The sequence below is a fragment of the Leopardus geoffroyi genome, chromosome D2 (assembly GCF_018350155.1).
Source record: "Leopardus geoffroyi isolate Oge1 chromosome D2, O.geoffroyi_Oge1_pat1.0, whole genome shotgun sequence".
Lineage (NCBI taxonomy): Eukaryota > Metazoa > Chordata > Mammalia > Carnivora > Felidae > Leopardus > Leopardus geoffroyi.
In genome coordinates, this window is record NC_059334.1 from 57,657,238 (window position 1) to 57,682,794 (window position 25,557).

Sequence of the window (25,557 nt, forward strand, 5' to 3'; positions counted from 1 at the left end):
TAGTCATCCAGTATATTTTTTCTTTTAAAAAGTACAGTTTTGCCCCAGTGTTTTGAGATGTCATGTTTAGCATACATTAAGTTTCCATTGAGTTTATTTCTGGACTTTCTACTCTTTTGCACTGATCTGTCTATTCCTGTACCATTATCACGCTGTTTTAATTATAGAGGCTTTGTAGTATATCAAGGGATAGCTTTTAACATTTTTAATGTGTCATGTTACATCTTTATTTTTCTGTTGAACTTTAGTGTCAGCTGTCTATCTCTAGAAGAAAGTATGTTCAAAATGGGATTTTTATTGGGATTACGTTAAATTCATAAATTACTTGAGGGAGAACTGACGTCTTTATGATGTTGAGTAATGTTGAGTTTTTTTTTTATCTGAGAACAAGGAAACAAGCTTTCCATTTGTTCACATCTACTCAGGAATGTTTCAAAGTTTTTATATTGGTTTCGTACACTTGTTAAATTTTCCATTTTTAAAAAACTCAATATATTTGTAGATCTTTGTATCAGTTTTTATAGAGCTACATTATTCTTTCTAATGACTATTTTTGTATAGCTTAGATATACCATAATTTATTTAACCTTACCCATATAGGTGGACGTTAAAGTTGTTTATAATTTTTCACTATTATAAATAGTTTTGGGAGAAGTATTATGGTAGAGGTCAGTTATTACCTTATGATAAAGTATTTGAAGAATTGCCTGGTCCTAAGCCCCTTTGATATGTAAAAGATTCTGAAATATTGTTAAAATGCTTTATACGTTATTAAAAGGTATACCTCCATCAACAATGTGTGAATTCTTCTGTCTACTTTACCAAAATAGGACCTTATTGCTCTTTCTTTAAGTCTGTCAGTTTGATGGGCAAACAAAAGTACTGTGTATTTATATATTTATTTTGCATTTCTTTGGTAACTGATATGATTTATTTTTTCTTTGCTAGCTGATGAGGTTTATTTTTTATCCATCCATCCAACCATCTGGCATATTCGTATTGAGCATCCACCATATGCCATCCTGTAAGTTAGAACTGTAGTTATGACTAGAAGTTGAGCATCTTTTTGTGGTTTTCATCATTTGTATTATTTTGGTTTTTTTCTTTAAAAAAAAAATTTTTTTTAACATTTATTCATTTTTGAGAGAGAGACATAGCCTGAGCAGGAGAGGGGCAGAGAGAGAGGGAGACAGAATCTGAAGCAGGCTCCAGGCTCTGAGCTGTCAGCACAGAGCCCGATGTGGGGCTTGAGCTCATGGACCGTGAGGTCATGACCTGAGCTGCAGTTGGACACTTAACCGACTAAGCCACCCAGGTGCCCCACTTTCTCTTTTTTTTGAATACAATTGATAGGCATTTCTGCCCCCTCAGACTAGTTCTCACAGGACTGAGAATGAGAAAAGATGACATTTTCTTATTCTGTTTGGTTGATGAGCTACTAAAAAGTATTTTCATCTGTTTGTGTTTATTTTCATTGCACATTCTATGGTAGGTAAATGTGTTAAACTCTTAGCATTCGCGAAATGAGATAATGAAAGTTAAGTGCATAGACTAGTGTCAAAGAAGTAATTATATATTTTTATAAAAATAACTTTTATTATTTTCCAGGTGAGACTGCTGTTTATCAGAAGGAAACTTTTGTACCATTTGCCTTCAGATAAAATCTGTCTGCATGTTCTAGAGTTTTATTATTCAAAAAATAAACGTCATTTATTTGGTAAGTCAGTTGACTATACTTGTGCGTATTTTATAGAACTATTGTTTACTCTAAATATTTATTTGCTTATATTTTGTTTCTTTTAGTGTCATTTTAATTGTAACTCATTTAAAACAAGTTTGAGAGTGGCAGTTTCCTGAAGGACTGAGGGTCTCTTAAAGATTTTCTTCTATTCACTGTTCTTAATTTTGGTGTTTGCTGTAGAGAGAACAGGGGCTGGTTAAATATTAGAATTAGTTCTCAAAGCTGGGATACTGGTTTTGCTTTGTTTAGTCTCTTCCACTGTAGGAACAGAGAATTGACATCCTTTCAAGCTCTAGAACTTCCCTCTCGTTCATATATGGAGCAGTGAAGAAGCTATGTTATTATAGAGGTGTGAAGAACTGACTCAGGAAGATTATATCTTCAGTAAAGCATAAAGAAGCAGAGTGAATAATGCTATGAAAGAAATTAGAAATGAAAAATAATGAGATAGCTAGTGAAACTGATTTTTATTATTTCATATTACTCTATAGGTGTTCTTTTTCAATTAAATTTTTTTCCAAGAAGACTTAGTAAGTTGATATAACCACTGTTATGTAAGACTTTCTTAGTCACATCCTCTTACGGTCTTTTCAGTCTGTTCCAGCTTCTGTTTCTAATTTTTTGCCAGTGTTAACTGGGTGGCTGATACGTAGGGTGAAGGCTTTAGTGGCAATAAGAGGGTCAGTCATAGCAAATGTTAGAAGATAATTGTACTTGGGTGCTGCTGAAGCATGTGGCAGAAAATTGGAAACTGTAATGAAATGATACTGGTGACTTGAAGAATTTTCTTTTAAATGGTTTTACACAAAAATAATGAGAAGTAAATATTGACGTTCAGAGCTTAAAGTATTCTCAAATGGAATCTACGGATGAGGACTATAGCTACAGAAAAAAGGGGAAAGAAGATTCTCCTTTGATATCTTTTTTGGTGGTGTCTTTGCTTTTGTTAGCATCAGAAAGCGTACTTCTGATATTCCTAGAGGGGGTATATGGCTGCTATGAGTAGAGGCATGAGATTTCATTGTGCATGAGTCTGAAATGGCCCCAATCTTAGAGCAAACCAAAATGAGTTTTAATCTTGGTTATTTAAAATCTCCTTGTACCTGTCTTATTAGGAGTATTATTTTTTTTAAGAAGAAACTAATTTGCAACTGGCTATAAAGAGTGACATTGTGTCCGGGAAAATGGTGTACTAACACACTGCGCTGTCCCACAAGAGTACTTCTCAAGTCCCTGAACGCAGTGCTGACAATCTGTGAAGGCCTGTGAATCGTTGGGCAGCAGTTGGGGAAGACGGCCAGCTGAGTGAGGTGGTTGTGTTTAAGTTACAGAGGAGGTGGGAGGGGAAGAAATGAGAGAAGAGCAGGGCAACTCTGGTTCTGTGGGCAGTTGGAATGGAAGCTATTCTTGTTGGTACTACCGAAACGATTGTGAAGTGAACAGCCAGAGGTTGTGTGTGAGGCGGAGGGGTTTGGTGGAGTAGAAAATTGTGTATTTCACTTTTCCTTTCAAGGTGTCAGTGTTTCATTCTGTCATCAAAACTGTAAGGCTACGGGGCGTCTGGGTGGCTCAGTTGGGTGACTGATTTTGGCTCAGGTCATGATCTCACAGCCTGTGAGTTCGAGCCCAGCGTTGGTCTCTGCTGGCAGCTCAGAGCCTGGAACCTGCTTCAGATTGTGTGTCTCCCTCTCTCTCTACCCCTCCCCTGCTCACGCTCTGTGTCTCTCTGTCTTTCAATAATAAATAAACGTTAAAAAAAATTAAAAAACTGTAAGGCTGCATGTTCTGTTGATGAGAGTGTGGATTGGATAGATTTAAAAATTTTGAAGAGACTACAAATATCACTTCCTACCAGGAAATGAGACTATAAAAGTCAGGGTGATAGGGATGGGGCTTATCTTTTCCAGGAATTATTGTAATGGTAGGAAGGCCAGTTACCATATCGAGATCCCCAAATGACTGGGCCTTTATCTCAGACGAATATATATCCTGTTATTTATTTATATATTAGATCTTACGTACACATACCATCAACTAGTGTTGTTTAGAACCACTTGGCCAGCCATGGCAGTCTTCATCAGACATCAGTACATGGGTTTCTGAATATTTCTGGGTTGTGGAATAGACTTTAATGTGGGGTGAGTTATGGTTCACTATGGTTCAGCCTTTGGCTCTAGCTAGACTAGTTTCTGTAAGTGTCTCCAAAATATCACTTTCTGACTTACTGCGTCTTCATATTGTTCAATCTTCTTGCAGTGTCTCCCTTCAATTCTCTTTCTCTATACCAGCTTATAAAGGCCTAACTCCAGTTCCACCTATTTTATTACATCTTCAACCATTCTAGGCCCTTACTGATATCTCTCTGGGTTTTTATCATTTACTGCTTTTCTCTTTACTTAGCTATCATATATTATTTTAAAACATTTTTTTTTTTTTTTTTTTTTTTTTTGAGAGTGTGTGCTCGTGTGTGAGCAGGGAAGGGGAAAAGGAAGAGGGAGAGAGAGAATCTTAGGCAGGCTCCATGCCCAGCAGAGTCTGATGGGGGCTCAGTCTCACCACTGTGAGATCATGCATGGCCCGAGCTGAAACCAAGAGTCAGATGCTTAACTGACTGAGTCACCCAGGTGCCCCTAAAATGATAATTTGAAAAAAAATATTTTATCTTCCCAATTAGATGGGGACAACTTAAAGGGGAGGCTACATTATTCATGTGGTTCAAACCATGTTATATTATTGTAGTCTTTATAATCTGTACTGTCCCAACATAGTATCTGTATCAGTACAGTATCTGCACTTAAAAAATATTTGACTCCAAGAAAATGCCATTACCTATTGTTAGCTTTTACCAGTCTTTAACATTTATCTTTCTTTTTGTATCATAAGAAAAATAGATTAGAATTGCAGTTTTAGTACCTGAGTCATGTTTGTTCAGTACATCGTACTTCTTGGAAAAGCCTTCTGTAGTGCTCTCTACAGGCTTCCTGATTTTTTAAAGGAACATTGCTCTGAAGAGATTATATTCTAAGTTAATTACAGTATTTATTCTTGAATCTCTAATTAGTAAGCTTTCAATCTGCATATAAGAGAAGCTCTTATTTGTTAATTATCTAATGTTTTCTTTGCCTACTTTGAAGTGTAACTTGCTTTAGTTTCTCAGTTTCTCACCAGCCACATTTGGCCTTCACGCTTGCTAGCATAGCTTCAAGGAGGGGGAGAGAGACACAGATTTGTAACTATATCTCTAACATAGGGATTCCACCTCCTTTACAATTGTTCTCCTATTGCTATTGCACTTTTTTTGTTTTTTTAAGCTTTTCTCTGCTGTTTTACCCCATTTTTTAGGAGGCCTATATTCTAGTCTAGTACACTAGTTCAGGGACTTTGGAATCCTAACCAACGCTTGAAGCTGTGTGATTTTAAGTAATTTAAGTTTCAGATTTCTCATCTGCAAAATTAAGATACCTAGCTACCTCTTAGTTTGTAGTTGGGATCAAATGAGATAATATAGAGGCACCTGGGTGGCTCAGTTGGTTAAGCGTCTGACTCTTGATTTCGGCTCAGATCGAGCCCCACATTGGGCTTTGCATTGACAGTGTGGAGCCTGCTTGGGATTCTTTGTCTTTCCCTCTCTCTCTGCCCTTCCCCTGCTCTTCTCTCTTGCTCTCTTAAAATAAATAAATAATTTTAAAAATGAGATAACATATATAACACTCAGCACAGATTAAGTCTGGTTGCTTCTACTTTGAAAATTTACTGTGTGGTTTATTAGCTTTAGTCTGTGAATCCTAAAGGGAAAGAAAGATCAAGTTTAATGCATGTCATGTTTGAGGTACAGCCCTCAAAGCGTTGTCAATTTCAACTCTGTTGTCAACTGTAGGATATTAGGGATGAAATCCAGATAGATCAGTAGAGGAACTAATTTCTAATAAGTCTAGAAATAACAGACCAACCTCCAGATGTCTGGTAAGGGACATAACGTTTTAGGAGGGAGTTTTTCCTTCTCTCTCCCCCCTGCCACCAGGTATATATGTGGAATAAGAAGCAGAGCTATCTCTCCACCTTTCAATTACATGTTATATTGCTGTTGTGTTCAGTTATGTTACAACTTTGGTCTATATTACTGCCTTTTGAGTTGGTCAGTAATAGGTGCACTAACATTAAACTGGGAATAGTTAAGTAGGTGAACTACCGGGATACCATGTTAGTGGTGTGTGAAAGAGGCTAAGCTACGGACTGTTTCCCAGCCTATAAAGCGTGAAATCAGTTGGTACCGATGCATGGTGACTATAGTCACTGGAGTGTAAAATAACTTGAGGACATGAATTGTGTTTAGTTGTGAGAAAAACCTTTTCATGCCATAATTTGTTTATGTATTTTGGCACCCCCAGGATCCTGCTGGAATCATGCATCCTATATCTTTCATTGTCTTAATACTCAGATTTCTCATGGAATGTTTCTTCATTTATGCAAACCATATTCTTGTCCAATTGCATGCAGAGACGCAGAGGCTGTAAATCTCCAGATTTATACTAAAGACTAATACTAAAATACTGTAACTATTATATTCTGTTTAAGATGACATCTGAAAAAACCATCTTCTACAGGGATTTGATGTACCAGTTTCTTCTGTTTGGAAACTCAAATTTGAAGTGCACTCTACATTCTGCTTTGAAGCTTCCTCCAGTCTAAGAATTGTGTTACCAGTTTCACTGGTTGCTCTTCCCATGTTCACATGTGTCTCTGGAGAAAGGGAAGTATGTAGAGAAGGATAATGTTTTCAAATGGTTGGGGGAGTTGGTAGGAAGACGTATAGCGATTATTCTTATGGGGAATAGAAGAGAGGGAGTTTCTCTCCTGACACCTGGTGAGGTTCTTCACCATATGGTTTTGAGGGTGAGGCAAGGTGAATGAGGAAGTTTCAGAGACTATAGTGAATTATTATTGTCAGCACTTTTAAGTCTGGAAGGTTATTGGAAATAGGCATGCCATGAAAGCATTAAAGTTCTTTCATTCTTACCCTTGTTGGTTTTACTGTTTTACTGCAGCGGTCTTTGAACTCTGGTTGCTTTGTATTTATACATTCTAAGCAAATTGTGAATAATTATGAAATTAATACATTATTGTGAGACACCATCCTGCTGAATGTCAAGCAGTGAATTGTAGCAGTTAAATGCAGGGACTTTGAAGTCTTAACTGACACTCAAAACTGTGTGATCTTAAGTTACTTAAGCTTCAGACTTCTCATCTGTAAAATTGGGATAATAATAACTACTTCATAGTATTATAGTTGGAATCAAGTGAGATCTTTCGTACACACACACATATATATAAATGCAACATTTAGCATAGTCCTTGTCACATGGCAAACACTCATTAAGTGGTAGCTGGGTTTTTCTTCCTCTGCTACTACTTTTGGTACTACTCTACGACTTCTTTGGTTTTGCTTGTAGGGCCTAAACTTTCGTGCAACAGAAAACATAATTAGATACGGTTCATAGCAGCAGATTGTGAAGAATATGTCATTGTTCTCTTAGACATGGCTTAATAGATCTTAACCAAATAGAAGCTCTGTAAAAAGACTTTTTTCATGAAAGGAAAGGATCGTTACTATGTTGACTTAAGATAGCTTTGCAAATGAATATAAAAAATTATTTTAAAATGTATTTGGTTAATGCAAATAAAACAACCTATGAACTTAGGGAGTTTATAGGAATAAAATAAGAGTTCAAAGTATTGTCATTTCTTATTATTCACTTAAAACAAGCCATCTTTTCTGAGGAAGTGCCTTTTTCAAAATTGGTAAGAGAAATGTGTGTCTGGTGTTAAGAATAGTTGTAATAGAGATCTTGCCCAGTGTAAGAGGCACATTTTTGTGGGAATGGGATGGAAAGTCTTTCTCATCATCTTATACTAATAGAAATGAGCATTGGTATGGATAATGTATTTGGTTTTGGTCTGCATTATGTGATTATTTTTGCAGCACAATTAACTTACTGATTAAAGTTTGTCCAGCTGGTATATCCAGAACTTATACTGACTGAAAAACTGGGTAAGGCAACTATGATGGTGATAAAACTACTAGTTTTAGTTGATAGGAGACCTGGGTTCTTGTCTCAGTTCCTACTCAAATAACTGTAAGTCTCAGATAAATTCCTCAACCAGTTCCTTATCTCTCTGTCTTTCTTCCTTCCTCCCTCCCTTCCTTCCTTCCTTCCTTCCTTCCTTCCTTCCTTCCTTCCTTCCTTCCTTCTTCTTCCTTTCTTCCTTTTCCTTCAAAAAATTTCTTTTCATGTTTATTTATTTTGAGAGAGACAAAGAGCAAATAGGGGAGTGACAGAGAGAGACAGGGAGAGAGAGAATCCCAAGCAAGCTCTGAACTGTTGGCACAGCGCCTGACACTGGGCTGGATCACATGAACCGTGAGATCATGAACTGAGCAGATCAAGAGTTGGATGCTTAACCGACTGAGCCACTCAGGCACACCAGTTTTCTCATCTTTAAAATGAGGTGATACCACATGATTTTCAAAGGTCTTTTTTAGCTCTAAGCTTTTGGGCTATGTATGGAGGTGGCTTGGCAATCAGGAAATAGAGCAATGACGCATTTTGGCCACCAGACAGACGGTAAAGTCCAGTCAGTCAACTTGTGCTGTGTATTTGATCCTTGCAAACGAGGTCACGTTACTCTTCTATCCATTTAGTTTAAATAAGTTATGGAGCTTCTTGCTTTTCTGATTCTAGTTGGAGTGAATATCTTTCTGCTTTTGTTATTTTCAACCTTCTAGATAGGACTGGGACAAGTACATAAAGAAGGGAGAAGAGTAGAGGTTTATAGTTGTCAGGGATTCATTTAATTTTGTTCCCAAGATAGCGAGTGGCTCTCGGATGACCTGTGGGCAGTTTTCATGGGAGGCGCAAGAGTGTGGGTGACCAAATTTTAATTTGTGGTCACCTTCCCCCAAAATACACCGGGCACACACACAAATGACACTCAACCCTATTTATCCCCACTCTCTCTGAAATCATAAAAATGAAAATGAAATGTCTGAAAAATAGAATGAGCACAGCACTTTTAATTAAAACCTAGATTCCAGCCGTTCTTTGTCACTTAATATCTATTTAGCCATGGCCATCACAACCTCGGATCCTTAGTTTCCTTATTTGGAAAATTAAGATCTTGAATTCTGACTTACGCAATCCTTTTCCGTAATGTAATTCTGAGATTCTGTAAAGATTCTTTAATGTTTATGTGAAGGGCAGTGATATTTTTGATACAGCATTATAATTAAGTAGTATATTGTAAAAATCTATAATTTTTTTTTTTTTTTTGGCAAGGAACAGAAGTATAGGTGCTGTTAAGGCATAAATATTAAAGTATTAAAGTTAGCTACCATAAGAGCAAGAAGAACAACACTCTACTGAGACATTTTTATAACCCCACAAACAAATAAAAACAAATTCTCTAGACTGCAGACTCATGGTGCAACAAATCAGTTGAAAGGGGCCATACTAGGCGCCAGGCCAACCTGATTTGGGGTATAGTTGATAACGAAGCATTCATAGGAGAAGTCATTTGGGGATAAGTGAGCTTGAAAAAAGAGGACATCTATATCACAGAGGGAAACTGTATCAAAAAGCTGGAGTCAGAGTCCATTTCTTCCAGTCACACAAGTGGAAATAACTTTGATACTTATATGTCCAGTTATATGAGTCTGAGTTGCTGTCTGAGAGCACTGGATAATGTGGAAGGAACAAAGGGGGCATGGGGCCCAAATAGACTAGTTCAGATGAGTGTCTAGAAGGAGACAGAGCAAATGGATACAGGAGTGTGCTTGAAAACAGGCAAGGATTAGTACTTACACAAGACAGTGAAGCCAGCAAGGCAGACGGGATAGAAAGAGAATTTTAAGATTATGAGCAAAAGCCAAAATTTTAACCTGTCCAGGGTTTAAGCACCATCCTTGGTGTTGGTAGACAGGGTCTGCTTGGTATATCCACAGCTCCACACATTTGAGGTTAGTGATTATGTCACTGACAAACTGTACATGGTTTGTATGGTTCTGATGGCTTTATATTCAGCTGGATACACATATTCACAGATCTGCTCACTGATACTGCGGAATTCATTACACAGAACTGGCTAGTAAAAAATTTGGCAGGCAAACTAGCTTTCAGAGTGCTCTTAGGAATGGAGCCCAGCTGTTCCCTTTGGGCTTTGAGCTGTTGGAATTCATTGGGTTAGCAGCTAGAAAGAATGAAACTGTAACATTTTTAGCCCAGTTCATGACAGCAAAGCAGAGGTGTTAGAATTTCTGTTCTAGAGGTTTACACTGCAAGTAACTTAACCTGATTGTGTGTCTTAATATTACTGGGCTTCTGACCGCTGAAATATGGCTTGGATCGATGGTGGTTTGGAGAAAGTAGAAAGAGGGCTATCCATCATTCGGAGGCTCCATAGAAGCTGCCTGATAATGCTGCTTTCACCAAGCAGCCATCTGTCCATCCATCCATCAGTAGGATGAAATGAGATTTAGCGGAACAGGCAGCCGTAACTCTGAGACACTTTCTGACCAACAATTGCAGCCCTGGCCTGAGTCTGACCACAAAGCACAGCACTGGGGTTTGGCGGGATGTGGCAGCAAGTGCAGTCTCATTCCCGTCAGTGCAAAGCCTAGAATGTGTTCAGTATGAGGCCAGAGCCCAGCCATACTTCACATACAAAATTTGATAAACTTGGGATGACCAGCAAATAGTAATTTTCATCTCCATACTGCTTTATAAGTTGAACAGTCCTTTTGATGGAGAGTTTTTTGTTTGCCTTGGAGAAGAAACAGAGTTAAGACCTGATTTCATTTTGCTGGAATCCCACCACAGTGTAACCTTTAACCTGTATCTTATATTGGTGGAATGCTCTGTAACTGCTAATGAATCAGGACGACCACCTTTCGAAAACACTGGGTGCTTCTGGCAATTCCCAGTTTGTCATGGTAATGAGGGATAAGTCTAAATTAAATTGAAGGATAATTCAATGATTTTATTTCATACAAATTCTTTTTCCTATTAAGCCGAAATTTGTACCTAGGTTATTAGGTAGCAGAAATTGAATTTTCTTTCTCTTACTTCTCTCTGCATTAGTGGTGTTGATATGAAGAAAAGAAAAGAAAATATGGACAGGAAAATGGGTAAAAGACTAGAAGCAAGGAGCTGGATTGCCCATAAAATGGATAGTCAGGTTCTGAGTAATTGAATATTAACTGTTGTCTTCCTGATTCCCCTGCTTTTCCAGGGCACTGAGCCTTCTAAGAGCCTCTTGGTCGGTACAGATCTTCCTTGACTTATGATGGGGTTATGTCCCAGTAAACCCATCCTGAGTTGAAAATATCGAAAGTTGAAAATATGTTTAATATACGTTACTTACTGAACATCATAGCTTAGTATGGCCTGATTTAAATGTCCCTATTTGTATTAGCCTGTAGTTGGGCAAATCGTTTAACACAAAGCCTATTTTATAATGAAGTGTTGAACATAATAAGGTGTTGAATATCTCATGTAATTTATTGAATACTGTACCGAAAGGGAAAACAGAGTGGTTGTTTGGGTGCAGGGTGGTTGCAAGAATACCAGTTGTTTATCCGTGTGGTGGCGTGGTTGGTTGGGAGCTGTGGCTCACTGCTCCTGCCCGGCATCACTAGAAAGTATTGTACCGCATTGTGCTAGCCCAGAAAAGATCAAAATGCAAAGTATGGTTTCTACTTGGTGCGTATGTGTTTGCACTGTTGTAAAGTTGAAAAATTGTTAAGTCCATCAAACCATTGTAAGGCAGGACTGTGGGTATAGCTGTGTGCTCATGTTGCCTGTTCTGGTACCTTTCCTACCATGGCCAGCTTCCTTGCCTGTTTTCTTGCAGTGGTCACTTCAGACCTCAGTTCCTGCTCTTTGTTCTGAAGCCTTGCTTTTCATTTCAGATTGGGGGAGGGGTCAGGGGAGTCTAATGTACCGGAGATGCCTCGGAAATGAGAGCCTTGGATGAATTCCTGGGCCTATTGATCCACCGGCAGTTTATGCATCCTGACATTCATAATCTCAGTAGGCTGCTGATGTTCCTGATTAATGGGCCCAGGGGCTGTCCATCCGTCACTTCACATTAATTACTGAAGAGGTGTTTTTCCAGTGATTTACCTGACAGCGGGCTGTGATAAATACCTCTAAGCAGAGTGGGCAGTGATTAATCATGGGGCCACACCCCTCCCCCCACTTTCCCTTCCCCCTAACCACAGGCCAGCACTGGGACCTGACCAAAGAGTGCCCCCTCCCCATAAGCTATCTATCTCCATAATTGCTTGTGGATGCATATTTATTGGGGCAATGGACCTGGCAGATAGCATTCTAGAATTTTTGCCAAAGATGATGAAAAATAAATCTTCCCAGTAGGAAGAGTAACTAATATGTTTTTACATGGGGCAGAAAAGTATATATGAGCTGCCTTTATGTTGCAGCTCATATATGTTTAAAGAAATCTAATAGAAATATTGCCCACCTACTCTGCATGTGCTCAACACTGTGGTAGTTGCTCTGTGAGCTTTAAAGGGAGGAGAAAGTAGAGTTTTGATTTTCGTGATTTTCATAGTCTATTTAGGGAGAATCTGTGAACACGTATGAGAAATTAGAGAACATTTCAAGGCACTAATATAATATAATCTTTGGAGAATTGGGATAGAACTCCAGGGTTTCAGTTCTTACTTTGACCTTAGGAAATGAAATTTAGTAAAATACTTGAATATTGAGTATTTTCCATGTGTTGGGCACTCATTCAACCCTGGAACTACGGAGGTGAGTGTGATGCAGCATAGAGCTTGGGGAGCAAAGTCTAGTGCCCTGGGCTTCAGTTTCTCAAGCTTTAAAATAAGCTTTTCTGGGAAGTTAAGTATTTTAAATTAATTTACAATTAATTTAAATTTAAAATGATTTAAAATTACTTTAACTTCCGCATTAATTTTTTTCTTGGAATATTTATTGAGTACTTGTGTTCCTGGAGATAGAAGAAGCATGTGAAAAATAGCATTTGCCCTCAGGAACCTCTGTTACAGAGGTGACAGTCGTAAGTGAAACATGTAAAGAAGAATATAAGGTAGTATATAATGTCATGAATACCATAGGTATGAATGCACATGAATTCACAGATAGGTGAAGTCAATGTGTCTTCAAATAGTTAAAGGGAAACACTGGACTTGAGATAAGCCTTTTGAAGGAATAGTGACTAGGAGGTACTTTTAAACTGAGGCAGTTCAAAGAGAGCATTTCAGAAATTGGCGTGAACAGATCATGAGGCTATCCAGTGTAGAATGGAGGACGTGTGTCTGAGGTAATAGAAATATGATTAGAACGGTAGAGTGACACCATATTGTGTAGAACCTTGAATGCCAGTTAAGATGAATTTAATTTATATCTTGTAAACTCTAGTGAGTCACTAAGGTTTTGAGCAAGGGATTTTGAAAAAAAAAAAGAAAGGTGTGTTTTAGTAAAAAAGTATTATATATTGATGTGCATAACATTGTTTGGAATTATCAGAGTATCTTAGAATATTCTCTGTGTCCTCTTTTCTAAAGTTGTTCAGAACAAAACTATCCAGATGAAAAATATCGTTCAATGGGGCACCTGGGTGTCTCAGTCAGTTAAGCATCTGACTTCGGCTCAGGTCATGATCTCACAGCTCCCATGAGTTTGAGCCCCACATCAAGCTCTGTGCTGACAGCTCAGATCCTAGAGCCTGATTCATATTCTGTGTTTCCCTCTCTCTCTGCCCCTCCCCCGCTCACGTTCTGTCTCTCCTTCAAAAAATACATAAACAGGGCGCCTGGGTGGCGCAGTCGGTTAAGCGTCCGACTTCAGCCAGGTCACGATCTCGCGGTCCGTGAGTTCGAGCCCCGCGTCAGACTCTGGGCTGATGGCTCAGAGCCTGGAGCCTGTTTCCGATTCTGTGTCTCCCTCTCTCTCTGCCCCTCCCCCGTTCATGCTCTGTCTCTCTCTGTCCCAAAAATAAATAAACGTTGAAAAAAAAATTAAAAAAAAAATACACAAACATTAAAAAAAATTTAAAAATATATATAGTTCAGTATATCTCCCTGAGTGCAATGCATAGATTGTCTGGTTTGGTTATATATAGAGAGTCGATAATAGAGATGACAAAGGAGACTAATTTTTACAATCTTTACTCATGCTAAGTTGAGTAAGTCAGTGGAAGTTTTAAGTAATGACTGCAGAATTAAATTAGGAAAGACTGTAGCCTCAAGTTTTAAGAAACAAATTGATCTTTAGTCTTACTAATATAACTTCATTAAGGTTGTGCTAATTACTCACTGACTTCTTAAAGCCAAGAATCGAAATTAAAGAGCCAGTGCTGTCATCTATATTTTGGTATGAATTTCTAGGGGATGTGATTTTTTTTTTCTTTAATAAAATTAAGATATAATTTTACATGCCATAAGAAAATTTACTTTTCTTAGAGTATATTGTATAAATTTTGACAAAAGCATGTAGTCCTGTAACTCCCACACAATTAAGATACAGAAGAGTTCCATCATTCCAAATATATGATGGAAGAGTTCCATCATGCCCTTTTGTAATCAGCCCCTCATCTGAACTTGAGCTTTTGGCACCTATTGGTATATTTTCTGTCCCTCAAGTTTTGCCTTTTTCAGAATGTCTTATAAACAGAATTGTATTTCCTTAGTAATAAATGATGTTGAGCATTTTGTGGTGTGCCTGTTTGCCATTTTTATATCTTTGGTGAAGTATTGTTCACATTGTTATAGGATATTGAGTTTTGTGTGTCTGTTGTGTATTCTGGATAAAGGTCTTTATCAGATAGTCATTTTGCAAATATTTTCTCCCAGTCAGTGATTTGTCTTTTCATTCTCTTCACAGTGTCTTTGAAGAACAGAAGTTAAATTTGCTGAAGTCCAGTTTATTGATTTAAACATTTTTTCCTTATTTATGGATCCTATTTTTGGTGTTGTATCTAATAAATCTTTGCTTAACCCAAAGTCAAAAAGATTATCTCCTATGTTTTCTTCTAGTAGTGTTACAATTTTAGGTTTTATATTTAGGTCTGTGATTCATTTTGAGTTAGTTTTGTATGTGGTGTGAGGTATGGATAGAAATTATCTTCTTGTTATCAATAGGAAATTTTAATTGTTTTAGCACCATTTATTGGACAGACTCTCCTTTTACCATTGAATTTCCTTTGTACCTTTGTTGAAAATCAATTGATCATATACGTGTGGGTCTGTTTCTGGATCCCCCCCCTCCCATTCTGTTGGTCTGTATATTTACCCTTTCTCCAATACCACACTGGTTTAATTACTTTATAGTAAGTTTGAAATAAGGGTGGTGTAAGTTGCCTTAACTTTGTTCTTTTTCAAAATTATTTGGGCTATTCTAGTGTCTTTGCCACTCTGTTATTTGTTTTAGAATGAGCTTGTTAATTTCTATAAAATTCCTTCTGAGATTCTGATTGAAATGTAAAGATAGTTTGGAGAGAATTGACATCTTAATATTGAGTTTTCCTATTCATGAACTTTATTTAGATATTCTTTGCTTTCTTTTATCAATGTCTTACAGTTTTCAGCATAGATTCTACATATATTTTGTTAGATTTATACTTAAGTATCTCATGTTTTTGAGTGCTGTTGTAAATGGTACTCTTTACATTTTTAATTTTTATTTGTTCATTGATAGCATATAGAACTACTACTTGTATCCTGTTACTTTGCTAAACTCACTTATTAGTTCTAGTAACATTGTTGTAAATTCTGTAGGATTTTAATTGTAGAAGGTTATATCTGCAAAGACAATTTTCTTTCTTTCCAGTCTGGAAAGACTTCTTCTTTTTTTTCCTTGCCTTATTGCATTGGCTAGAACCTTCAATTTCGCTGTTGAGTAGAAGTGGTGAGAATGATCATCCTTACCTATTTTTTTTTTTAATTTTTTTTTTTTAACGTTTATTTACTTTTGAGACAGAGAGAGACAGAGCATGAATGGGGGAGGGTCAGAGAGAGAGAGGGAGACACAGAATCTGAAACAGGCTCCAGGCTCTGAGCTGTCAGCACAGAGCCCGACGCGGGGCTCGAACTCAGGAACCGCGAGATCATGACCTGAGCCGAAGTCAGACGCTTAGCCGACTGAGCCACCCAGGTGCCCCCTTTACCTATTTTTTGATTTTAAGAGGAAAGCAGTTGATTTTTCACCATCAAGTGTGATGCAAGGTATATGTTTTAATCAGCTATTCATTTTTGCTTTTGTGGATATCCTTTATCAAGGTGAGGAAATTCACTTTTGTTCCTAGCTTGCTGACGGTTTTATTAGTCTGTTGTTATGGGAAGAGGAGTTTTATTAGCCTGTTGTTATGTCTTGTTATAACAAAAACGTTACGGCATTTTTGGTGGTTTGGTTCAGTCTCAGTTTTGAGTAGATACTCTCCCCTGATCTCAGGAGTGGGGCTTTTTCAGTAACCTTGCCTCGATTTGAGGGGTAGAGGCGTTTTTGTTTTGTTCACTTCTTGTTTTGTTTATTTTACCTACCTGCAGTGGGCCTTCACCTGCTGCCTCAGGGCAACAGGATTTGCTTCCTTTCCCCAGCCTTACTTAATTTCTTTCATGTAGGGGAGATAGGCAAGAAGGATCTAGGTACTTTTCCCCCATGAACTCTTACTTCTTTCTCCCAAGTCTGCACCACAAGGCTGGATTTAGACTTCTCTGTCTCTTGCTTAGTCCTTAGTCTTTCTTTTGAGCCTCTGAAGTCTGTGGGAAAGATTCTGTGAGGGGGTGAGAGTTCACCTCGTTTCTGTGTTTGCTAAGGGTTCTGTCTTCTCGCAGTCCACATTTGGCCTTTAGCAATTTTTAAAACATTTTAACTGAGTTCTTCATACTGGCTTTTATGGTGTCCATTGTTTACTACAGCTAAGGAAGCATTCATGTTCCATCTCTTCTTGAGGACCCTGTCTTCTCTCCTTAGATTTTGGGTTAGTTGCTTGTTCCAACTTGCTTCTCTGATCTTGCTTCTCTGATGAGCTCAAGAAAATTTGTGATTGTGCACATTTTCCACCTTTGTTTGTTTAAGATGGAAATGACATTCTCCATCTTTCTACATCATAATCAGTGTTCAGAAGTTCTGTTTATTTAAGGATGTGATTTTGACATGGGATTCTTTTGTTGATCAGAATACCATTTAAATCTGTCCTTTTCAATTTCTACCCCCCAAATTGTTATTTTTGTTTGTTCGTTCATTCATTCATTTTACCCAAACAAAAAAATTTTTTTTGATTCTGCGCTATATGTTCAGGCACTGTACTAAGTGTGGGACATACAGTGCAGTGGTAAAGACCAGACAACTAAAGAAGGAATTGTAATCAAATATAAGAGCTGTAACAGGAGTGGTGTATGGCAAAGGTCTAATCTAAAATGATTAAGTAAAGCTCTCAAGGAAACAACAATGAATAGAGGCCTAAAGATTACGTAGAAATTAGGCAAAGTTGGTTAGGCTGCAGGGAAGTAGACTAGGTAGAGGGAAGAGATTGTGTAGAGACTAAGATGAACCCTGCCCCCACCCCCCAAACGAATAGTATGGAGAGTTCAAGAATCTCGAAAGAAGTTTGATGTGGCTGTATGGCATATAAGGACAGAAGTGACAAAAGTTAAGAGAAACTCATTGGGAGCCAGGTTAAAGTGTCTTGTAAAGGGGCATTTGGGTGGCTTAGCCTGTTAAGCGTCCAACTCTTGTTTCAGTGCAGCTCATGATCTCTTGGTTCTTGGGATCAAGCCCCTTACTGCTCTGTGCTACAGTGTGGAGCCTGCTTGGGATTCTCTCTCTGCCCCTCTCCCATGTTCATACACATATGTGCGCGCTCTCTCCCTCTCAGATATTAAAATAAAAGTCTTATAAGCCATGTTTAAAAATTGATTTTATCATAAGAATGATGGGGGGGGGGCACCTGAGTGGCTCAGTTGGTTAAGCATCCGACTTCAGCTCAGATCATCATCTCACAGCTTGTGGGTTCAAGTCCTGCATCGGGCTCTGTGCTCACAGCTCAGAGCCTGGAACCTGCTTCGGATTCTGTGTCTCCACGCTCTCTGGACCCCTTCCCTGCTCACGTTCTGTGTCTCTCTCAAAAATAAACATTAAAGTTTTTTTTTTAATTAAAAAAAAATGATGGGAAGTCATTGAAAGGTTTTAGGGAGGGGGATGCCTGAGCAGCTAATTTTAAGGGTCATTCTTGATGCAAGGTGAAGAATGAATGGAAAGGAAGCAACACAGAGAGACTGGTTAAATGGGTTTTTATAATAGTCTAGGCATTTGTGTGAGTGAGTTTAACCTAGAGTATCTTCAGGGATGGGGAAACCAGACAGATTAAAGAGATACTCAGGTGTAAAGATCAGTGAAACTTGTCAAGTGATTGAATATAGATAGAGAAGACTTTTGAGGTATATCCAGTAAAAGTCTTGGTATGTTTCTGCAGAACCTTCAGATTTTCTTTTTCCCTAAGAGAGAAAGCAGGAAGAAAAGATACTTGGTTTACTTTAATAAATACCACCATTCATGGCCCATGATTCAAAATTCATTGAGGCTGTGGGTGGAAGTCAGTCAGAAAAGAAGAAAAGGAGAAAAGGAAACAATGTGTAAGCTATGGTGAATAAAGTTAGTTCTTTTCCCCAATTGTTTTTGAGAATTGAGAAAACCAGAAGACAGTTTGATTTCTTCAATGTTAATGTTTAGCCTGTTGGCACCTAAACAAATAAAATCTGCAAACTGGCTTCCTTGCTCTTTTGGAACAAAAATAGTGTATAATCGATCTTCTGAAAGAGCTGCTCCATGCAGAGAGAAATTTACTATATTTAATCACGTAATTTCCTTGTTTTTCCCAGATGTTTTTACTCAACATTTAGTGTGGTAAATACTACAAAAACCTTTAGAACTAGCATTAGAGAGGTCAAGTCTTCTAAGACTCCAGTGTCACCAAGGTAGTGACCTTTACTACCAACAGTTGTGGCAAATTTTATACAGAACACGGTGGATGCCAACAGTGTTTTCATGGTATTGGAGCAGCAAAGTCTTAAGTTTTAGAAAAGGGAAAGTTAGTGATAAACAGCCCCTATATGATTCAAGATTTCACTGGTTAAGATAGGAAGGTATGTGTAGAGCTCATGAAGGTAAACAATTTTCCTTATTTTACTTCTCAGAATGATGAAGTTAAAAATAATATGGTGTGTTATCACAATGTTAATAGGCAGTGGGATTCAGAAAATTCAGAGCTGTTTTGATGAGGATATGCTATGGGGTGCAGAGTTTTGAGCAGTTATTTAAGTGCTTGAATATCAGTCAAAGCAAGGTTTCAATTCTAGCTCCAATGCTTACTAGCTAGATGTGCAACCTTAAGTCTTAGTGGCTTTATTTGTGAAATGGTAATAGTTGTACATACCTCAAGAACTTGTTTATGATTGTTAAATGAGATAATATATATGAACACTTAGCATAGTACTTCATTCATTGACTTCTTTTGTGCAGCACAAATTTAAATTATGTTGCCATGTATAGTTCTTTAAACCCAACATATTAGAAGGTTTTTGGAATCTCAGAAACATTCATAGTCTTAGTGCTTTTTAGTGTTTCTCATAATTGGAATAATCTGTATGTTAACTGTAAAAATGAGTAATACTTACAAAATAGAGGGCATCATTTCTTTGATGGTGGTAGTAGTACATTGTGGTATGCAGGAATGAACTGGGTTTGGAGGATAGGCCTTTAACCTGGCTCTGGTTTAATTTTGCTCTGTTAGTTTGCATATAAGATCTCTTTCTGTAAATAGAAATGTGCATGTGTCATATACAAGTTAAGATAGGTGAAAGTTCTGTTTAGTAGTAAATTAGCTAATGAATTGAATTTAAAAATAGCACAATGATAAAGAATTCTTAACTTTCATTGAGAGTACACATACTTTCACGTATTCAGAGTCTCAAATTAAGGAGAAACATCCGGATTAATACTACTTTGTGTTAGGAACGTTTATTGTTCTACGCATTTATTTACCTATCATTTATTGAATGCCATCCATTGCCAGGAATGGTGCTGGGCACTGAGGATCTAACATTGATAAGGCATTTCTTGCTTTCAAGGAGCTCAAAGTATCACTGAGAGTCAGGTGAGCTAATAATAGTTTGGTATGGCAGCAGGGAGCAGAAAATACCTACCCCACATTTACTCAGGGAATGTTTATTGAAATTTGCAACGTGCAGCAGGCATTCAGAGAGATCATTTAGGGCTGCGTCTTAAAAAGAACAGTCATCCTTGGCAAGTAGATCTTCAAAGGGTAATGGAGAGTCTTGGATTTGGACTCCCTGTAGAACAGGCACAGTGTAATTTCAGACAAGGCTAGACCCCTGACAACTTCCTGGTCAGCTTTGTCGACCCAGTGGTGCTCCTCTGACTTTTCACTTCCATGACTCAATTTTGTTTTTTGGAGCAGCTTTTGAAATAGTGAAAGGAGGTAGTTAAGGCTTCTGATCTCCTAGACATCAGCTAATCGATGCAGTTATCCCTAATGATTTTTTTTCCCCAGGGACTTGTCAAAGATATTAAAGTGGAGGGTACTAAACACACTGGTTTTTTTTATATTGTCATAAGGCAGCAAAGCATATTGCCAAGAGAGTTAGGAGCACACACACTGGAGTCAGATAATCTAGATTAGAATCAGCCACATTCTAGTTCTTTGGCCTTCGATATATTAATTAACATCCCCTTGGCTAGGTTTTCACATCTGTAAATTTGGATTTGTAATAATACTGCTTTGTAAGGTTTTTGGGAGGGTTGAGTGAGGATGTTACTATTATGCATATCGTCAGATAAGCAAATAATATCTGATCAGGGGCCAAAATAGGCATCATAAAGTTCACATATTAAAGTTCGTACATTTTGCTCAAATAAGAGGCATCTCCGATCCTTACTTAGAACTTTTATTCTTATGTTGTATATACTTTGAACAATGGAATTTATAGCACTCATTATATTGAAAGAAAGAAAAATGCTTAGAGTGGCAAGAAGTGACAGGTGGAGAAGAGACAGAAACAATAAAAACAGGTGTACTGTACTAAAGAACAGTTATCTGGAGGTCACAATATAGTTGTGTTGTGTGTGGGCTGAGAACAGCCTTTCACAATGAATAAGGCCTTTCTGTGTTTCTTTATATATACACGGCCAGTTTAGCAGTTTAGATAATGCTTTCCATTAATGAATCTGTTTCCTGCATACCTTTGAGTAAGGTCTATGTAAGGTGTCCTGAATGAGTGTCTACTTGGTTGGAAACTTACTTTTTCAGTCCAGGTATGTTAAAAGAAGGTGTAGAGTAATCGCTTCAACTATAGGTACTAATGTCACAAATTACTGTCTTTATTCTGTTAATTTGAAATGCAGCCTATATTTTGTAAGCCCGGTATTCAAACCAGAAGTGAGAATAAACCTTCAAGTGGATGTAGGAATTATTTTGTGTTTTCAAGTATAAAATATGTCATTGTATTAACTAGTGCAAGTGCATTTACGGAAGGATGCGTTAAGAAAACTACAGCAGCATCAGTTGTGGTTCATTAGCAGATTTTATAGTTTTTAAATATGAAACCATTTCTCTGCTGTCCAAGTATAATTTTTTATGTTATTATATCACACACAAGTGCCTCTGTGTTGTGTTTAGGTCAAGCATATTTTAAAGTGAATCTCTTTTGCAGAAGGACATTTCTTGGTTTTTCATTTGTGGAAATGTGCTCAACCATGGAAATAGAGGACCTTAAAAGTGTGGAAAGATTAGGTATAGTCCCAATTTTATTATTTTTGCTAAACACCTGTAAGGTGGTATAACCTTCTGATGTTTTACTCGTTTTACTTTCCGTTTTAGCTTGCTCTACAACAAAAAATCCCCATCATTTGACATAGAGAATGTTTTCTATGCCTGCTGTGAAAATTTCTGACATGATTATACTGTTTAGAATAGTATTCTACAAATTCAGTCAGTAAAACAACTTAGTGAATAAATTGATTTTAAGTTATAAGAATCTAAATTTTTTTCATTAAAGTAAAATAAAATAGATTCAAAAAAATAAGATCAGTGCAAATAGTAAAGATATTAATATGGGACTTTTTGTCAGTCTCATCTATGTATGTGAATCTGTACTGTGTCATGATGTGAAAGATCTTGAACTGGAGTACAGGAAAAAATTTGAAGAAAACTGGCTTAGCAAGTCTAACAGGAATCTGTGCTCATAGCAGATAAGTCTCATTCACAACGCTTTTTAAAAACTTTTAGGTCTAGAAAAATATGCAGCAGTATGTTAATAGTGACTAAGGTGAGGATACAGCTTTTTTATTTGTAGGTTTATTTTATAATGCTTTTGCATTAAGGAAAATACAAAAAAACACCTTACTTTTTTAGTTAGCTTTATACTTTATTAAATTTTTTCTTAAAATGAGATTTTCTTCTATCACAGACCTTTGAGCCATCTATTATCTTCAAAAAAGTAACCTGTTTAAAGAAATCCCCCCCCTTTTTTTTTCTTTTACTTAGAGACTTCATTCTGCAGGTAGTAGCCCAGAGTGACCTAGATAAAGAACTTTGTAATCTAGTTTTGTTATCAGAACACTGAACACTCTATAAAAGTTTATAAATGAATACTAACTGCTACATTCCCAAGATCATCATCCAGTACTGCAAAGTTATATATGCCCATTGCTGAAGAAGTAGAATTTATATGTTTGTGACTGAATTCAAATGACTGAAGAACTGATTTTGTACAGACTTTAATGAATCCTGAACTTTGCTAAGGTACAGGTAACTTTTTTTGTTTTTACTTCATTGCTGAACTTTTATTTATTTTTAAATTTTATTTAAATCCAAGTTAGTTAACATACAGTGTAATAATGATTTCAGGAGTAGAATTAAGTGATTCATCACTTACCTATAACACCCAGTGCTCATCCCAACAAGTGTTCTTCTTAATGCCCATCACCTTTCTGGTCCATCCCCCACCCAGCACCCTTCCAGCAACCCTCAGTTTGTTCCCTTTATTTAAGAGTCTGTTGGGGCGCCTGGGTGGCGCAGTCGGTTAAGCGTCCGACTTCAGCCAGGTCACGATCTCGCGGTCCGTGAGTTCGAGCCCCGCGTCAGGCTCTGGGCTGATGGCTCAGAGCCTGGAGCCTGTTTCCGATTCTGTGTCTCCCTCTCTCTCTGCCCCTCCCCCGTTCATGCTCTGTCTCTCTCTGTCCCAAAAATAAATAAACGTTGAAAAAAAAAAAAGAGTCTGTTATGGTTTGCATCCCTCTCTCTTTTTATCTTATTTTTCCTTCCCTTCCCCTATGTTCATCTGTTTTGTTCTTAAATGCCACATATGAGTGAAGTATTTATCTTTCTCTGGCTTATTTCGCTTAGCATAATACACTCTGGTTCCATCCATGTTGTTGCAAATAATAAGATTTCATTCTTTTTCATCACCAATTCATATTCCATTGTGTGTGTGTGTTTGTGTGTGTGTATATAATGTATATATAGTATATATATACATAATATGTGTATATGAGTATAATATATATGTATTATATTTTTATACCACTTCTTTATCCATTTGTCAGTTGATGGACATTTGGGCTCTTTCCATAATTTGGCTATTGTTGATAGTGCTGCTGTAAACATTGGGGTGCATGTGCCCCTTTGAATCAGCATTTTTGTATCCCTTGGATAAATTCTAGTAGTGCAGTTGCTGGGTTGTGGGGTAGTTCTATTTTCAATTTTTTGAGGAACCTCCATACTGTTTTCCAGAGTGGCTGCACCAGTTTGCATTACCATCAATGGTGCAAAAGTGTTCCCCTTTTTCCACATCCTCGCCAACATCTGTTGTTTCCTGAGTTGTTCATTTTAGCCATTCTGACAGGTGTGAGGTGGTATCTCACTGTGGTTTTGATTTGTATTTCCCTGATGATGAGTGATGTTGAGCATTTTTTCATGTGTCGGTTGGCCATCTGGATGTCTTCTTTCAAAAACTGTTTATGTCTTTTGCCTATTTCTTCCCTGGATTATTTGTTTTTTGGGTGTTGAATTTGATTAGTTCTTTATAGATTTGGTACAAGTAACTTTTAGGAAAGATGTTGAATATGTGAACTTGATCTTTGTAGAAATACCGAGGCTCAAGGTATCTTAACTATCCTGAGGTGAATAATTGAGCACTTCAGAATATCACATTCTACTTAACACTACCCTTGTGTTTCTAACAATGACAGAGGAAGTATTGATAGATTTTCTAATCTTATAGTTGCTAATTTTTTGCTTCAGAATTTGAAAATTATTGTAAATGTGGCTTTACTACAATTGACTACCCATCCTGCTCACCATAATTGGTTTCTCCTTTCCTGTTGTTGGATCATTGTTTCTTACCTTGTATTTGTTCCCTAACCCATTCCAGAAGGTATTTATCTCTTCAACTCAACTGAAACCTTTGCAGTGTCACCAACAATCTCTTTCCTGCCAAGTCCAGTTGAAGATTCTCAGTTCTTCCTACTTGACCTTTCAGCGTTTAATACAGATGACTGCTCTTGCCTTTTAAAATATTATCTTCACTTGGTTTCTGGGACACAACATGCTTCTGTTCTTCCTGTTTTCTTCTTCATTCTCCTTTGCTGGCCACATCTCCTCTTCCTGACATCTAAAGGCTGTAGATGGCTCAATCCCTCTGGCCTCTTTCTCTGTTACCGCCTAGGTGTTCTTACTCTGTTCCTTGGCTTGAATCTTTATGATGATGACTCCTAAAATTTTATCTCCCAATTCTTGCACCTCCCTGAGCTTTAGACTTGTATTTCTGATTGTTTCCTTAGCAACTGCACAAGATGTCCAACAAGCGTTCAAATTTAAAATGCCCAAATCACAACTCTTGATTCCTCTTTTCCTGTTTCCTTCCCCCAGTCTTCCCTATCTTAGTAAATGTAACTGTCTTCACCCAGGTTGATGAGACCAAAACTCTCCCAAGTGACTCCTCTTCCCTTCACGTCCCATATAGTCATCCCACCAAGTTTTTGTTAGCTTTGCCTTCAGTGTATATCATTAACCTGGCTACTCTTGTGACCTCCTCTTGAAGTAGACATGCTGCATACCTCATAGTTCTTAGACTTCTTTTTAAAAAATTTTTTTTCAATGTTTATTTTTTTTTTTTTTAATTTTTTTTTTTCAACGTTTATTTATTTTTGGGACAGAGAGAGACAGAGCATGAACGGGGGAGGGTCAGAGAGAGAGAGAGGGAGACACAGAATCGGAAACAGGCTCCAGGCTCTGAGCCATCATGAGCCATCAGCCCAGAGCCTGACGCGGGGCTCGAACTCACGGACCGTGAGATCATGACCTGGCTGAAGTCGGACGCTTAACCGACTGTGCCACCCAGGCGCCCCCAATGTTTATTTTTGAGAGCGAGCGAGAGAGAACGAGAACAAGCAGGGGAGGAGCAGAGAGAGAGGGAGACACAGAATCTGAAACAGGCTCCAGGCTCTGAGCTGTCAGTACACAGCCCAGTACACTCGGGACTCGAACTCACAAACCGTGAGATCATGACCTGAGCCAAAGCCAGACGCTCAACTGACTGAGCCACCCAGTTGCCCAGGTTCTTAGACTTCTTTACAGATTTTCCTTCTTCTGCTCTTACCGTTTGTAGGCAGTTCCTCACATTTTTGCCAGAATGATCTTTAGCAAAGGTAGGTCAGGTCATGTCCTCTTGCTGAAACCTAGTGATTTCTCAAAACATT

General features: G+C 37.8%; 1 protein-coding gene across 14 annotated transcripts in view; it reads left to right on the plus strand.

The window, feature by feature from the left end:
* The window catches only part of R3HCC1L (R3H domain and coiled-coil containing 1 like), a 95,689-nt gene that overhangs the window by 23,454 nt on the left and 46,678 nt on the right, over positions 1-25,557 (plus strand). For 8 of the 14 annotated variants that reach the window (XM_045438485.1, XM_045438487.1, XM_045438496.1 and 5 more), the window contains one exon: positions 1,609-1,717. The exons of 5 other annotated variants lie outside the window; for them this stretch is intronic. The gene's annotated coding sequence lies outside the window, so the exon portion shown is untranslated. Of the gene's footprint in view, positions 1-948; positions 1,025-1,608; positions 1,718-25,557 lie in introns of those variants that run through there. One more of the 14 variants, XM_045438486.1, reaches the window with a different exon arrangement.